General features: G+C 46.0%; 1 long non-coding RNA gene across 1 annotated transcript; it reads right to left on the bottom strand.

The window, feature by feature from the left end:
- Window positions 1-4,682: 4,682 nt before the first annotated feature.
- Window positions 4,683-14,064, bottom strand: LOC113927389. Its single transcript, XR_003521611.1, has 3 exons — window positions 13,613-14,064; window positions 5,412-5,834; window positions 4,683-4,813 (listed from the first exon to the last, which is right to left on the bottom strand). It is a non-coding gene; the product is annotated as an uncharacterized LOC113927389 (long non-coding RNA).
- Between the last annotated feature and the right edge of the window lie 2,193 nt (window positions 14,065-16,257).

The following is a 16,257-nucleotide window of genomic DNA, read 5'->3' as shown; positions in this document are numbered from 1 at the left end:
CCCTGCATCAGGCTCTGCGCTCAGCCTCTGCCCCCGACTCATGCTTACTCTCTCTCTCTCTCTCAAGTAAATAAATAAAATCCTAAAAAAAAAATGGCTACCCCCTTTGGTAAAGAGGGTGTGAGGGGAGGATTCCTGGAGTATCTTACTCAGTGACAACTTCCAAGTTCCTGCACCGCATGGAAGCTTCCTTCCTGTCCACACGGGGCCTCAGACACGTCACCTTGGGTCTCTCAGTTTCACCAAGAAACTCAAGCTGCGGGCCAGACCTTCTCTGTCATGATACAGCTCCCAAACAGAATGCCACGCAGTGGCTCTAGCTCTCCAAACACTGAACAAACCCAAATCAAGCCTTCCTATCTTGGAGGGTTGCGGGGATGGGGGAGGGGGGTGCCCACCAACACAAGGCCAGGGAGTGACAACAAGCAGAGAGGAGGAGTTTCAAGAAGACCCTTGCTCCTCAGGAACTGATCACCTGACCCAAAGTGCCCCTCTATTTCCCCTTCCATTGAGCACTCCAGTGTCTTCTGCAAAAGGGCCCCATTATGCCCATCTTCCAGACAGATCTGAACTGGCTGAAAGGCTGCAATTTAGGCTCCAGGAGCTGGAAACTTTTGCAAATATGAGATCATGCAAATTATTAGACAGAGAGAGATTTGCAACATGCCATGACCAACTGTGGTAGCCCAAAGGGCAATGAGAGCAGTAATGTCTTCGCTCTTGCTGGGACCCTCTTGGTAGTGGATTGAATAATGACCCCCAAGAGGATATGACCAAGTCCTAACCCTTTGAAACATGGGGATGTAACCTTATTCAGAAAAAAGTCTTTACAGATATAATTAAGTTAAAGACCTCAAGATAAGATCATCCCGGATTTAGAGTGGACCCAATATCCCATGGCAGATGTCCTCAGAAAGACAGAGACATTTGAGACTAATGGAGGCACGCAGAGGGAGGAGAGCTGTGTAAGACAGAGGCAGAGATTGGAGTGAGGCATCTACAGACCCAGGAATGCCAAGGGCTGCTGGCAACCACCAGAAACTGGGAGAAAGGCGTGGAACCAATGTCCCTTGGAGCCTCCAGAGAGAACCAATCCTACTGAAACCTGAATTCTGGATCGTTGGCCTCTTATGAAAGAATGCATTTCTGCGGTGCCGAGCCCCGAAGTTTGTGGCACGCTCTCTTTCACACCCAGCTGCTCAGCAGTCTGGGTCTCCAGGTTCTGGCGCCCCCACCTGACTAACTCTCATCCAGGCTCAGGGTTCAGCTGCCCAACAATCTCCCCCTCAGAGGCAGGAACCCACTGGAATATTCCCCTTCCTGCTAGAACAAGAAGCACCTTGAGTGGTCCAGCAGAAGTGTGCATCCCGGGCAGATGACACTGCCAAATCCCACCACTTCTAAAGCAGTCCCTTCATGGCCCTGAAAAATAACCAAATAAAATTAATTACAAGAGAAAATATTGATGTTGAAATAAAAAATGTAAGACCAATACCAAAGATACTGAAGCCAAAGCAAAGCATTACTCACAGGTCTTTCTGCTCTTGGTGACAGAAGTTTCTTCAGCAGCTCTGACCTTCCCGGTAAGTCCAAGGGAGGCCCAGCTTTTCACCTGCAGATGTCACCCACAAGGTGATACTTGAGGGCCAAGCCTTTCTGACAACTCTGGAATTCCCTGGGGAATGTGATCAGCTATTAGGATCTTGGGTACTAGGCCCAAGTTGGAAGGAGGCGTCTTTCGGGGAAGAGGCGGGCCTTTGCACTAGCCGGTGACTGTCCCTCCATTGATAAGTAAGATCTCTCTGCTCCCACCAGGGAACAGGAAAATAAGCAGTCCAGGACAGACTTTGAAGGTCTTATCTTATCCAAACAAGAGCCTACCGACAGGCTGGCAAGCCTGTGGGCAACTTGGCTGGAAACAGAGCAGCTTCCTTCGAGAATAATACATGTCTGTGTGTGACTTAAAACACCAGAGGCCACATAACACCCCCACACTTGGACATAGCCATTGTTTTGAATAAGCCTTTCTGGGATCTTTTTTTTTTTTTAATATGGAAAATAGCATAACATTACATATTGTTATTCTTATATTCACAGATGGGACCATTCAGTATATACTGTTCCATGACTCGCCTTTCTTATTTATGTTCCTCTGGTGGTGGGATTCCACAATAAACAGTACCTTAAGGGAGGTTGGGGCCAAAGAGCAGGGGATACTCCCTTCTTCCTTCCAAGCCCCAAAGGGTTTCTTTTTTTTTTAAACGAGTGAGTGCAAGGGTTCAAAACTCCAAGAGACAGTCAATATGAATATTGAAGGAGGGGAGTTCAGCAATGTCCCTGTATTCCCCATGCATTTTAGAATATTTAGAAGAATATTGCATTTTACCCATACTGGCTTCTCAGCCTTCAGCTGATGACCTTTCTCCTTGAAACTTTCAAAAGCTGGAGTGGAATTTACCTGCCCCGCCTCCCACCCCAACCTACACAGGCAGGGATGTGGAGATGGACCGAAATCAGCGGTCTGTCTGTCAGCAGCTAGGTCACTGTTTCCCTCTCCAAGGTAACAAGCCTCCCTCTTTTAAACTCAAGGTGTTTGACAATTAAGACACCCAAGTTCAACCTTTCCTTCCTCACTGGGGAACCCTGAGAGGTAAGTAAAATCCTCGGGACTTCTTAGAGGAAGTCGTGCTTTCAGTCTGACTCCTTGATAGAATTTATATCAAGTATCCTGCAGAACAAAATAGTATTCCATTGGATTTATTGATCCAAACCCTATGGCTAGTCATTTGGGCTTTTCCCAAATTTTTGTAATTGTAACCCCATGTTTCAAAGATGATTTCTATAAATATATTTTTGTTCGTATATGAGAACATTTCTGAAAGCTGTTTTCTCAGAAACAGAATGGCTGATAAATGGCTTAAAACCAGGGAGATATTCAGTTGTGTGTGTGTGTGTGTGTTTGTTCTTTGGGGTTTTAAGATTTGATTTATTTCTTTATCAGAGAGAGAGAGAGAACAAGCAGAGGGAGCGGCAGGGGCAGAAGGAGAAGCAAGCTTCCCGCTGAGCAGGGAGCTCCATGCGGAACTCAATCCCGGGACCCTGGGATCATGATATGAGCCAAAGGCAGACCCTTAACCGACTGAGCCACCCAGAGGTCCCAATATTCAGTTTTTTGGTAGGACCTGCCGAATTTCCTTCCCAAACTTTGCACCTTTTTACCTCGCCAGTTGCGGTTGCTGAGAGAGGCTGTTCCCTGCACCGACACTCAGAGCGGATGCAGGTCCAGGTAGCTTCAGCCACAGACATCTTTGCCATAGACAGCTCTACCACAAGAGTCTTTCACTGTATAACTATTGACTGAAGGCATTTGCGCCATAAAAGATAAAATAATGCAAAATAAAAAGGGACATTTTTTAAAAATAATGAAATGTGAAAAATTAATAGAATTGCCATAAGGCAATTTGTCGTAAAAACCGAAATCACGAAAAACGAAAGAGGAACATTCATTAAAAAGCACGTAAGGAAACATGAAAAATGAACAATGGAATTAAAAATATTGGGAAATACAAAACATTTGAATTTGTTCAAGATGTCGAGTGTGGATTAATGGCAACACTGCACAAATAATTGATTTTATTTTGTGGATTGTACCTAAGCACATGTCTTCAAAGTCTTTCGTTCATGGTAATACGGTAGTTCCCCCTTGTCCAGGTGGGACAAGACCCCCAGTGGCTGCCTGAAACCATACCGACCTCTAGATATGCTGGGGTTTTTTTATTTTTTTTAAAGATTTTTTATTTATTTGTGAGAGGGAGAGTGAGGGACAGGGAGCATGAGGGGGAGGAGGGTCAGAGGGAGAGACAGGCTGCCCGCTGAGCAGGGAGCCCGATGCCGGACTCGATCCCAGGACTCCAGGATCATGACCTGAGCCGAGGGCAGTCGCTTAACCAACTGAGCCACCCAGGCGCCCCCCTATATATGCTATGTTTTTTCCTGTATGTGCATGCCTATGATGAAGTCTAATTTATAAATTAGGCACAGTAAGAGATTAACAACAAAGGTTAATAATAAAACATAACAATATATTGTAATAAAAGTTATGTAAATGCAGTCTCTCTATCCCTTTCTTTCAAAATATCTTACCGTGCTGCGCTCACCTTTCCTCTTGTGATGACGTGATGACGTAGGAGGAGAATCATCCGCCTTTGCCAGTGTTGACCGACTAGGGTAAATGAAACCAGCCAGGGGGAACCGAAACTCCGGAAGGCGAAATTCCAGATAAGGGGGGACTACAGTATGCATTTTTTATTATTATTTGCCTGTTGATTCATCTCCTCATTCTGCATCACACTTTTTTTTTTTTTTACATTAAAATTGCTTTTCAGGGTCACCTGGGTGGCTCAGTCAGTGAAGCATCTGACTCTTGGTTTCGGCTCAGGTGGTGATCTCAAGGTCGGGGTCCTACCCTCAGTGCAGAGTCTGCTTGTCCCTCTCCCTTCCCCTCTGCTCCTCTCCCCGCTCACTCTCTGTCTCTCAAATAAATAAATAAAATTAAAATAAATTCAAACCTAACAGAATAAAATTTTTCTTTTTTTTTTTATTTTTTTTATTGTTATGTTAATCACCATATATTACATCATTAGTTTTTGGTGCAGTGTTCCATGAAAATTTCTTTTCATTAAGGGAGATATCCGTTTCCAAATAGTAGGATGCATATTTGTCAGTGAGCTTCAGGTTGCATTGTGAAAGTCTTCCACACCGTTGTTCGCTCTTGGCATATTGTCACCTGTCTGCTGACAGACATTTCCAAGTTCTATGGGAAATGTGGAAGAAATGCCAATGCTGTAAAGCATTTATAACTGAGCTTTGTTATCTCTGTAACTGATAGATAACATTTTCTGGCATAGTATAGTATGCGGTCTGCTCGACAGGCGATGTCACACTGCCAGTAAGCTTTGTCACCAAACTCTCTATCAAATAGATATACATAGGGGTGCCTGGGTGACTCAGTCGTTAAGCGTCTGCCTTCAGCTCGGGTCGTGATCCCAGAGTCCTGGGATCGAGCCCCGCATCAGGCTCCCCGCTCCTCGAGAAGCCTGCTTCTCCCTCTCCCACCCCCCCTCACTGTGTCTCAACCTGTCAAATAAATAAATAAAATCTTTAAAAAAAATAGATATACATAGTTGTCATTACCCACTATTTTAAGATCACCACCTCTATTCAACACTGGCTAGACCATTATGAGGGCTAGCGAAGATTTATATAACATAAAAATGGGAACTTTGTCAATGGAGAAATGAAACCAAACGTCAACCAGTTATTTTATCTTGTATGGCAAAATTGCCTTATGGCCCATTAGTTACGTGACAAAAAAGGTTTGCAGCAACGATGTCTACGGCAAAGTCACTCACAGCGAAAGTACCGGACCCAAGTAGATACTCGAGCCTGTTCCCTGTTATTGATCTGATGAGCCACTCTTGTTTTTGATTTGCTTTTAATTATTCGTGAAGTGAATCATCTCAAATGCTTCTTCCCTCTGAATGTGTTCTTAAGCAGTTGGTTCTTTATTGAAAAAAACTGACTTTATTAAGTTATATTGTTTCCTCCGGGAAGTGTTCATTATTCTCAAGAGAATATGTGGAAGCTCTTACTTCCTGTAACGCACAGGAGTTTCGCACTTCCTGTAGAAAAAGTGGATTTCATTTCAGCAGCGGCCAAACCCAGAGCACTTGAAGTCAGATGCAAGGACTCATCGCAGGAAACTGCTTCTCCTGGTTTCAAGGGCTTCAGAGGTAAATGTATAGACTCCACACACAGGAAAAAGTCATTTCACACTGCAAAGATAAATTTTACACAGCCGGAGAGAGAAAGAGAGAGACAGAGACAGAGAGAGAAGGGGGGTGGGTATCATCAGTTGTTCAACTCAGGTAAGTTTAGAGCCAAAAGAAATGTCAAAATCTTGATATACGGAGGCTGGTCTGGATGGATTGACCCCATTCATGTGCATCCCAGCCTCCTGCCAGAGTCCCATCCTTTACCTCACAGGCTAAAAAACTGAAAAGTACAATTCTCACCCTCCTTTGCCCCTAGATTTTTGGACATGAATGAGGATCTGACCATTAGAGGCTGGGACCCAAGATTTGGAAGGAGCAGGTGAGATGGGGTGTCTTCCTGTGGGGACAAGCAAGGTCAAGAGAAACTGTATTTTTCAACAGCATTCCAGCATTGCGGACACCCCTTCGTGGAACAAGGGTGGCCCTTGATGTCCAGATCATAGGTCTCATGGCGGTGTTCCAGATCATTCCTGGGGGCCACAACTCAGAACCCACTCCTCCAACCCTTCCCCCCAACTTGGTAAGCCCCTGATTCGGTTCCTGCTACAATCAGCTGGTGTAGTTTCTCTTTCCCCCAGCTGAACCCTGACTGATACAGCTCACAGATACTAATCTTGACGGAGCCAGGCAAGATCCAAGAAGGAAAAGCATGGACAAAGGCAATGCTGTCATAAGTCAAGCTTATTATGAGTTTCCTAATAGCATTTTAGTAAAACAAAACAAACAAAAAACAACAACAACAACAAAACCTTATCCCTGTAGAACATTTGAAAAGTACAAAAAAGGCCAAAGAACAAAATAAAAATCATCTGTTATTGCACAAGAATCAAATATTGATGAGAAGAAAACATTCAGCCCCACTGAAGATGTAGTCCTAACAGGCCAGCTATTGCTGTTCATTTGTTTGCAGAATCAAGGGAGCCTGGGCTGATTTTGGTGTTCATGCCTAGTATCTATAGTGAGGCTGCATTGAGACAACCGGGTATCCACAAGCAACTCCTTGCCCCTTCACAAGAGGAAGGGTTTGGAAAGTTGCAGCACTAGAATGTGACAAAATACTCGATTGGCTTCCTAGCACTAACCCACTTGGCGATAGTACTGGGAGGCAGAGTATCTGTACTCTTCCCTCTCCGATCACCCTCCTGCCCCCCGTTCCTGGAGAGGGTCTTCCGTGTCCCTCTAGTCCTAGCTACAACCTAAAATCTATTTGTCTACTTCTTTCAGCCAGGCGTCTTCTTTCCACCTTTCATCCGAGGCCAAAGTTTCCTTCCAGGGATCTCTTCCCCTTAATAGGTGGAAGGGGTGTTTAAGGCCACAGCCATGGGGATTCAAAGCCTGGGTTTTAATCCTTCTGCCGTGTTCCACTCTTAGGGACCTAGGAAAGTACTTCTGACCTGCTGTTGTCTTTGGGGAAGCTGCCACTCCACACCGAGGTCTATTTGCTCATAAGCATTTTTTTTCTTTAATCACACCATTATTGAGATCTAATTCACATGCCATAGTTTGTAATATATCCAGAGTTGGGCATCGATCGCCACTACCCGATTCCAGAACATTTTCAACACTGACAAGAAATCCCATTCCCATTAGCAGTCATTCCCACTTCCTCATCCCTCTAGGCCCTGGAAACCACTCATCTACTGTTTGTCTCTATTGATTTGCCTCGCCAGACATTGCATGTAAGTGGGATGATACAATCCGACCTTTATTCCTTCTTACGGCCAAATAATATTCCATTGTGTAGATAATACCACGTATTGTTTATCCGTTCATCAGTTGATGGACACTTGGGTTGGTTTAGCTTTCTGGCTATTATGAATCATGCTGCAATGAACATTTGTGTATGAATTTTTATGTGGACCTATATTTTCAATTCTCTTGTGTATGTACTTAGGAATGGAATTGCTGGATCATATAGTAAATCTACATTATCTTTTTGAGAAATGGTGAAACTGGTCTCCATAGCAGCCTTGCCATTTCCCATTCCCACCAGCAATGTATGAGGGTTCCAGTTTCTCCACACGCTTGTTACCGTCCATCTTGTCTATTATGACCATCCTAGTAGGCGTGAGATAGTATCTCATTGTGGTTTGGTCTGTGTTTCCCTAATGATGAATGATGTTGAACATCTTCTCATGTGCTTATTGGCCATTCATATATCTTTTTTGGTGATTGCTCATTGTCTTTTTGCCCATTTTTGGTTGGGTTATTTGTCTTTTTACTATTGGTTTGTAGAGTTCTTCATATTTCCTGGGTATAAATCCCTTGTCAGATATATAATTTGGAAATATTTTCTCCCATTTTCTGTGCTGTCTTCTTATTTTGATAAAGTCCATTTTATCTATTTCTTTTTCTTTTCTTGCTGTGCTTTTGGGTCTCATTTAAGAAACTGTTACCTAGGGATGCCTGGGTGGCTCAGTCAGTTAAGAGTCTATCTTCTGCTCAGGTCATGATCCCCAAGGTCCTGGGATCGAATCCCACATCGCGCTCCTTGCTCAGCAGGGAGCCTGCTTCTCCCTCTGCCTGCAGCTCCCTCTGCTTGTGCACTCTCTCTCTCTCTCTCTGACAATAGATAAGTAAAATCTTAAAACAAAAAAAAGAAACTGTTACCTAATCCAAGTCATGAAGATTTATGCCTATGTTTTCTTCCAAAGGTTTTATATGTATGTCTTTGATTCATTTTGAGTTAATTTTTGTATTGAGTTGAATTTGGTGTTAAATTTTGTACATTGGTGTGAGATGAGGTTACAGCCTCATTTTTTTGCATGTGGATACCCAGTTGTCTCAGTGCCATTTGTTGAGGAACCTATTCTTTCCCCACTAGATAGTCTTGGCACCCTTATCAACAGTCATTTGTCATTGATGTGTGGATTTCTCTCAGGATTCTCAATCTCATTTCACCGATCTACATGTCTATCTTATGCCAGTACCACACTGTCTGGTTACTGTAACTTTGTAGTAAGTTTTGAAATTGGGAAGCATGGGTCCCCCAACTTTGTTTTTCTTTTCAAGATACTTTGGCTATCATTTTGGCTATTCAGGGTCACTTGCAGTTCTATATAAATATTAGTATCAGCTTATCCATTTCTGTAAAAAAAAAGTTGGAATTTTCAGAGGGATTGCACTGGATCTGCAGGTCAATTAGAGGAGTACTGCCATCTTAACAACGGTAAGTCTTCTGATCCATCATGAACATGGAATGTCTGCCCGTGTGTTTAGAGCCTCTTTAATTTCTTTCAGCAATGATTTGTAGTTTTGTGAATATATTCCTAAGCATTTTATTCTTTCTGATGCTACTGTAAATAGAATTGTTTTTAAATTTCATTTTCAGACTGTTCATTGTTAATGTATAGAAATAGAGCTGACTTTTATAGATTGGTCTTATATCATATAGATTTATAGATTGGTCTTGTATCCTACAACCTTGTTCAACTCACTTATTCATTCTAATAGATTTTTTTCCCTGGGCCTTTTCAGTATACAATATCATATCATCTATGAACAGACACAGTTTTACTTCTCCCTTTCCAGTGTGAATGTCTTTTATTTCTTTTTCTTGCCTAATTTCCCTGGCTAGAATCTCCTGACATTAGGGGGAAAGCATCTAATCTTTTACCATTAAGTGTGATATAGCAGCAAGGTTTTCATAAATGACCTTTATCAGGTTGGAGAGGTTCAATTCTATTCCAAGATATGAGTATGTTTATCATGAAAGAGTGTTGGGTTTTGCCAGATGATTCTTCTGTGTCTGTTGAGATGATGATATGGGCTTTTTCTTCCATTTTTATTAATAGAGTATATTACATTGATGCTCATAGACTCTCAATGTACGAGTCTGAGAGAAAAGTAGAGCTGTGTTCAAACAGTGGGCCTCTCTAATCCCTGGTAGGAGGAAACTGTACACAATGGAATCAGTGACTTTTACTAAGAATATTTGATGCCACCCAGTTAAACCTCCTGAGCTCCAAAGCAGCAATTCCCTCTGATTCAACCCAGACAAAGGACACCCCCTCTCTGCTTGAAAACCTCTGGTGATAGGGAACTACCTTCTAGGAGAGAGAGAAGTGGCAGGCCTGGGAGCAAACTTGAAGAGTGCCAAACATGTTTTGGCAAGGACTGTACCTCCTCAAAATAGAGTCAGAGCATTCTTAATTGTATAAGACAGAAACCCCAAGTCAAACCAACTTAAGTGAAAGGAGATTTGTTAGGAAGCTATCGGGGTTGTCAAAGAACTGAAGGAAGATCTTCAGGGATCAGGACAGCTCAGAGCTCCCAAGGACTGTAAATGGACAGCAGGCCCAGTCAGGACTTCCCCTCACCTTCCTGCTTCTCTGTCATACCATCATGGCGGAGGGCGTGATCACCATCAGCTTGGGGGTAACCTCCCTGCCAGCTCCAATCAGAAAAATGCCAGGGAAGGACTCTGATTGGCCTGTCCTGGGTCACATGCCTTCTCTGGAACAATCACTGTCGTCAGGGGAATGAGCTTCTCTCAATGGCCCTGCTTGGGTTGCAGGCCTTTCCCCATTGTCAGGGGCAGGAGACTGTGATGGAGCAGAAGAGAAGCTGTTCCCAGAAGCAAAATCAGTTATTACCAGGAGGATGACAAGAAGGGTGCTAGGCTAACACCTGCATTATCTCATTGCCAATCTCTTTGGGGCATTGTCTTATGAAGAGTCATGCTTCAAGTAGAGATGTGTTATTGAGGGAAATTTGAGGGACTCCCTGACCTGCACTGAATCATCATCACAGGTTAAGTTATCAAAGTATTGAGCCATAACACAGAGAAGCCTTCAAGGGCTAGAACCCAAGGTGGGACATGTATTAGTTTTCTAAGATCTGCCATCACCAAGTACCACAGACTTACAGATGGCTGCCTTCTCACTGTGTCCTCACAGGATCTCTCCCCTGTGTGCACACATTCCTGGTGTCTCTCTGTGTGTCCTAATCTCCTCTTCTTGGAAAGACACCGGTCAGATTGGATTAGGGCCCACCTTAATAGCCTCATTTTACTTTAATTACCTCTTTAAAGGCTCTATCTCCAAATATAGTCACATTCTGAGGTACTGGGGCTTAGGGCTTCAAGAGGTGAATTTGATGGGGCTTGGGGAGAGGCACAGTTGACTCTACAAGAGGAAGTTAGGAGAAGATACGTGGCAGGTGATACATTATGAGATTATTTTTATTTGGGAGCCCAAAAGAGAAACCTGCATTTGAGTTCATAGGCAAGGAGCCAGGTAGCTCGGGACAAGTGAGATACCATTTGCAGCTGGAGGGCCTACCAAATGTCAGTTGAATAGATTTCCTGCTCAGCCCACTCATTCTACAGATGAGGAACTGGGGTGCAGGAAAGAGGCATCACCCTCTATTAGCCCATGCAGAAAAGCCAAGAAGCATAGAGGTCGGAGTGGATGGGGCAGAGACAACTGTCCACCAAAGAGTCCCTTCCACCTGCACCAGACAATTGTGGAAAGTTAAATAACGAGACCATTTACAAGGATGCACACAAGGTATAGGGAAAACAGCAAATGTTGGTGCAGTTTCCTGGGGCTGCCAATGGGCAGTGGTTACCAGCCCTCAGTCTGAAAGGACAAGTGGAAGGAACAGGAACAAAACTTGGAGGGAGTGACCATATGGAGAGGGCAGTGACAGAAATATGGCCTTTAGTAGAAAAACACAGCCAACCTATGGACCTGCTTGGGACTGGGGGAAAGTCCCCAGTCAAGGAAGGACCAGGAGAAGCACAGACCTAGACCACACTCTCCATTTTTCCTTCCAGTGGCTTCCTTGACCCAACCCAACTACAAGCAGAGGACAAAGGAGCCATTGGTGCCGTCCATACGGGTCAGCCTCCTGGCTGCAGAGCACGATAAGGAAGGCTGGAGAATGGGAATGAATAAGGGTGGAAAGGCATTCGGAAGGAGCTAAGGAACACATCTATATGCCGCCTGCCTGAGTTTTGGCAATGGAATGTGGGCAGAAATGATGGATGTCTCCTCCCCTGCCCCATCTAACCTATGAAGTGGATTTTGATCTGGGCATGTCCAGCTCACTACAAAGTCAAATGAATGAACTTGCATTATCAGAAAGGCAGTTCATCTGGCTGAAAATAAAGATGAGGCTGAGCTGCCAAGCTTTCGTTTCTGCTCTTTCTTCGGGGACCTTCTGCTACTGGCTCTAGTTCAGATCTTCTGCTTTGTCAAATGTCCTTTTCTCTTTTTATGGCTGATCGAGACCCAATTTGGTGAATTATTGACACTTCAGCCAGGAAAACATAACTTCATTGCAAATCACTTTAGAGTTTGTGTGAGGCTGGAGTTGGGATGGTCTGTTCCAAAGCTTGGAAAGGGCCCTGAATGAAAGCCAGGTTCCCAGACCCTCGGGCTCCCCTTGATATCTCTGGTCTTAAGTTGTCCCGTCCCTGAAACAAGAGTCTGATCGTGATCCTCATAAGGGATGGTTGGGAGAAAAGTACTTTGTCAGCTGCTTCAGGATCTCTCTGGAGATTTGCTCACCAGGGGCAGCCACCCCCAGACATCTGCTCCCTGATAATCTGACAGGCACCCTTCATTCCAGATCACCCTTCATTCCTGAGCATGTCACTAGCCGGAGTCTGTGACTGAAGGGAAATCTCCTGGTAAGAATTGCTGGGATTTCAAGAGCCACATTTAGAACTCTGGGGCTTTCCAGCCAGAGAACTTTGAAAAACACACAGTGCTTTCTTGAGTTGAGATGTGTAGATGGTCCTGAGCTGGTGAGTTGAAGCCTGTTCAGGAGAATTTATGATCTCATTGACCTTAGTTTGTGGTTCCCCCATGGGGAAAAGAGGGGACTAGAGAGGAGTAGCTCTGGGTCAGTTTGGTCTTCTCCTCCCAGCCTTTCCGCCTGATTCATTCATATCTACTAGGATTGCGTCTGATTGCATGTAACAGAAACTAACAACTGTCTATCTCAATACTCAGAAACAGTGTCTGTCTCACTTTCATGGTGGGAACTATAGGCCACAGAGAAGGGGCACAGAGAGACTACAGGGGGAAATGGCTGTCAGTGAAGATGACTCGCTCTTGCTTTCACATGCTTGTCACATCTCTGACAGCTCAATTTAGAATCCTACCCCCCCACCCCGCCGTGTCACTTTTGACTCCATTGTATCTTCCCTCATGGCACTTACCACACCACCTGACATCAGATGCACTACTTCTTGTTTACTTAAATCTTCCCTAGTTTCTAGAACAGTGCCTACTTTATAGTAGGTGCTCAATAAATATCTGTTAAATAAACAAATGCATCATTTCATCGGCAATTTCTCAACAACTTAATGTGGCAGGCAGGGTAAAGGATGCTGCTAGTCACTTTACAGATATGGAAACTGAGGCCCAGAAGGCTGACTTCACTAAAGCCACGAGGGAACTCAGGTAGTCTCAGTTCTTCGGATTCCTAATCCAGGTCCGGGGATGGGGGTGGGGTGGGCAGGGAGACATGCCCCTGGCCTGTGTCCCAGACTGTGAAAGATCTTGTCTGAGCCGCTGTTCAGAAACTTGATAAACCACTCAGGGATAAGGTGATAAGAGATGGAGATAATAAATTATTCCTAACAAAAAGCCAGCGGCCTGAGCGTTGGGAAAGGAAGGGTGACGTTATCACGGAACAGGTGGCTTTTTTGGTACCCTCAATTTCACCCCTCCCCCCAACCCCCATTCGGCTACTTACCCTCTCCCCAGAAGTGGTGAGCTCCCCGTCCCCGGAGGTGTTTAAGCAGGGGCTGGATGTCTACTTACCGGGTAGTCCTGGGTTGGAGATTTGTATTCACATCCTAGTAAGAGAAGGCCGACTCGCCCCCACGCAGAACAGACACTGTCCACAGACAGTGGGCTCCAACAGCCGCACGAAAAGGAGGCTTTGCGCCACCTGGTGGACATGTCTTTAAACTGCAGGCCTTTCAAGGGGAGAAGCCCACAGCCCGACTGTCCCCAGAATCCTGGGCAGTGAAGACAGAATAGATGCCCTAACATTTTCACAAGGACCTGCATTAGTTTGTGAGAGCTCGGCGCGGCCTCTGCGCCCGGCCAGGCACCAGCAGGCTCCAGAGAGGCCACTGTTACGGGGAGGATTTATTAACGGGACTCAGGGCTTGCTAAGGCCTGTCCCTGGGATTGGAGGGGACGCAGCCCTCCTAAACTTCGTTCCAGATTCCTGGGACGACAAACTGAGAAGCCACCTGGCAGGAGGAGCCTCATTTCTTCATTCGGCTTGTCTTTGCATTTGGGAGTGACCTTGAATTGTCTTTTCCTGGAAGTAAAAAAAAAAAACAAAACTGAACTTCCCAGTTCAGTTCCGCATGAGCCTCCCTGAAACCACCCCCACACAAAAGCAACAATAAAAAAAAAAAACTCTCTCCACGTGTTTTGCCCCGTGGACATCATATCCTGAAAGAGTCTGTGTACCAAAGTACATGTTTTCATTATGTTTATTACCCAATCGCATCTTTTATTATCATCAAAGACCTTTACAACTGCCCGTAGAAGGTGTCGCCCGTCAGCAGGGCCACATGGCGTTCATGCAATGGAGCAAAAGCGTAGACTTTTTGGAAGCTCAGTGGGCCAGTGCAGCGCCGTCCGTGGTAAGTGCTGGATTACGCTCAGCCCCCTAAAGCACTGAAATGGGCTCTGGCTCCCAGCCCAGCCTTCCTTCTGTTGTGGGTGGTGAAGCCCCCGGGCTCAGTTGCCCCCTCAGTTGCCCCCGAGGGAAATGTGCCCCCGGCCCCGCCAAGCCCTGGCCCAGCCGTTCCTCTCACCACTCCTCCTTTCGGTTTCACTTCAGTTCTGAGAAGGCACGGTTTTTGTTTGTTTGTTTTTTTAACATTTTATTTATTTATTTGACAGCGAGAGAGGAAACCCAAGCAGGGGGAGTGGGAGAGGGAGAAGCAGGCTCTCCACTGAGCAGGGAGCCTGATGCGGGGCTCGATCCCAGGACCCTGGGACCATGACCTGAGCCGAAGGCAGACGCTTGACTACTGAGCCACCCAGGCGCCCCGGAAAGGGCACGGTTTTAATGAACAGTTTATCCCAGGCCTAGTCCTGGGCGTTAGAGGCCAGCCAGGCCCCTGGGAAGTGGAGCAGGAAACCCCTGCAGGGGGCGCGGTGTGGTGGTCTGCTGAGGGAACCCTTGAGGGCTCCCTGTGGACTGGCTCTAAATAATGTGTTTCCCTCCCCCTTCAGCTGCCCCATGAAGTGGGGTATGTGTGGTTGGTGCTGTTGGGAGTTTCCTCCTGTAGGTCATCATGGGTCAGACACAGGACGGCCCCTCCCTGTTCCCAAAAGCTCTCTCCTCACCCTCACGACGGTGTCCGCCCCAGTCCTGCTCTATTTTCCCACCTTGGGAGCAAGGCTGACCCAAGCACATAACTCAGGGACCCCGTCGCCCTCCCCCAGGGATGGGCCTCTGCAGTCAGCCCCTGACCTACCCTCAACTCACCGTGATCCGGAAGCCCACAGCCCCGCCACCCCTCCAGGCCCTCCAAAAAAAAGGGGAAAACAGAGCAGAAGCCTCTATGATCCTTCCTAGGGGCACTCTCTCAGGAACCTCCCAAGCAGAATTCCCCAGCGCCACGCTGTCCCCCACGGTCTCCAGTGGGCATGCCTCTCATCGCACCCCTCCCTGAGGACTGCCCAAAGGCAGGGCTGCACCCTCCTTCGGATGCCACCCCCACCCCTCCCCACATCAGCAATTCACTTACAAGGATTTGGGAATTTTAAAAAATCAAGTTCATGATTAAAATCTTTTTTACATAGGCACATTCTGATTTCAGAACCACGTCCTTTAAACTCCCCACCCAAATCTTAGAGCCGTACCCAGTGGCAGCTTAGTTCAGAAGTCCCACCAAGTGGCCAAGCCAGCAGAGGAGGGGACGGGCCGTTCCCCAGACTCCTTCTGAGCCAGGAGCACCTTCGCATGTACCGCCTGACGCTGGAGAGTCTGGAGGTATTAAGCCCTTGCTCTGTAACTGTATGTGTTTTCTGTGCATCTCTATAAAACTTCGGAGTAAACACTTGAGTAGAAAATGCGGATTGACATCATGGGGAGGGAACAGAGGAAGAAGCCAAGAACGGTGATCACCACTAGGCTCCTCCACGAGAGAGACAATAGGTCACCAGCATCAGCCCAGGCTTCCCGTAAGAGCCCGAGAAGTGGCAGGGCCACCAGAATTGAAGGAAGTGTTAGATGTTGTCACCTCAAAGTTACACGGTGTTGTATGTCAATCACATCGGCGGTAAAGCCAGGGAGACGTGGAACTTTCCTGCAAGGGAAGAAGACTGTTGGCAAGAATCCACAACCCCGGCAGGGACAGAGAATCAGGGAGCCCGTGCTCCCGGGCAAATGCTGTAAGAGGCTCCACTGGGTGGAGACCATGACTTGTGTCATT

This window comes from Zalophus californianus, chromosome 7 (genome assembly GCF_009762305.2).
Source record: "Zalophus californianus isolate mZalCal1 chromosome 7, mZalCal1.pri.v2, whole genome shotgun sequence".
In the NCBI taxonomy this organism is placed as follows: Eukaryota; Metazoa; Chordata; class Mammalia; order Carnivora; family Otariidae; genus Zalophus; species Zalophus californianus.
The sequence above is the reverse complement of the archived record's forward strand: the minus strand, read 5'-3'. Positions and strand labels throughout refer to the sequence as shown.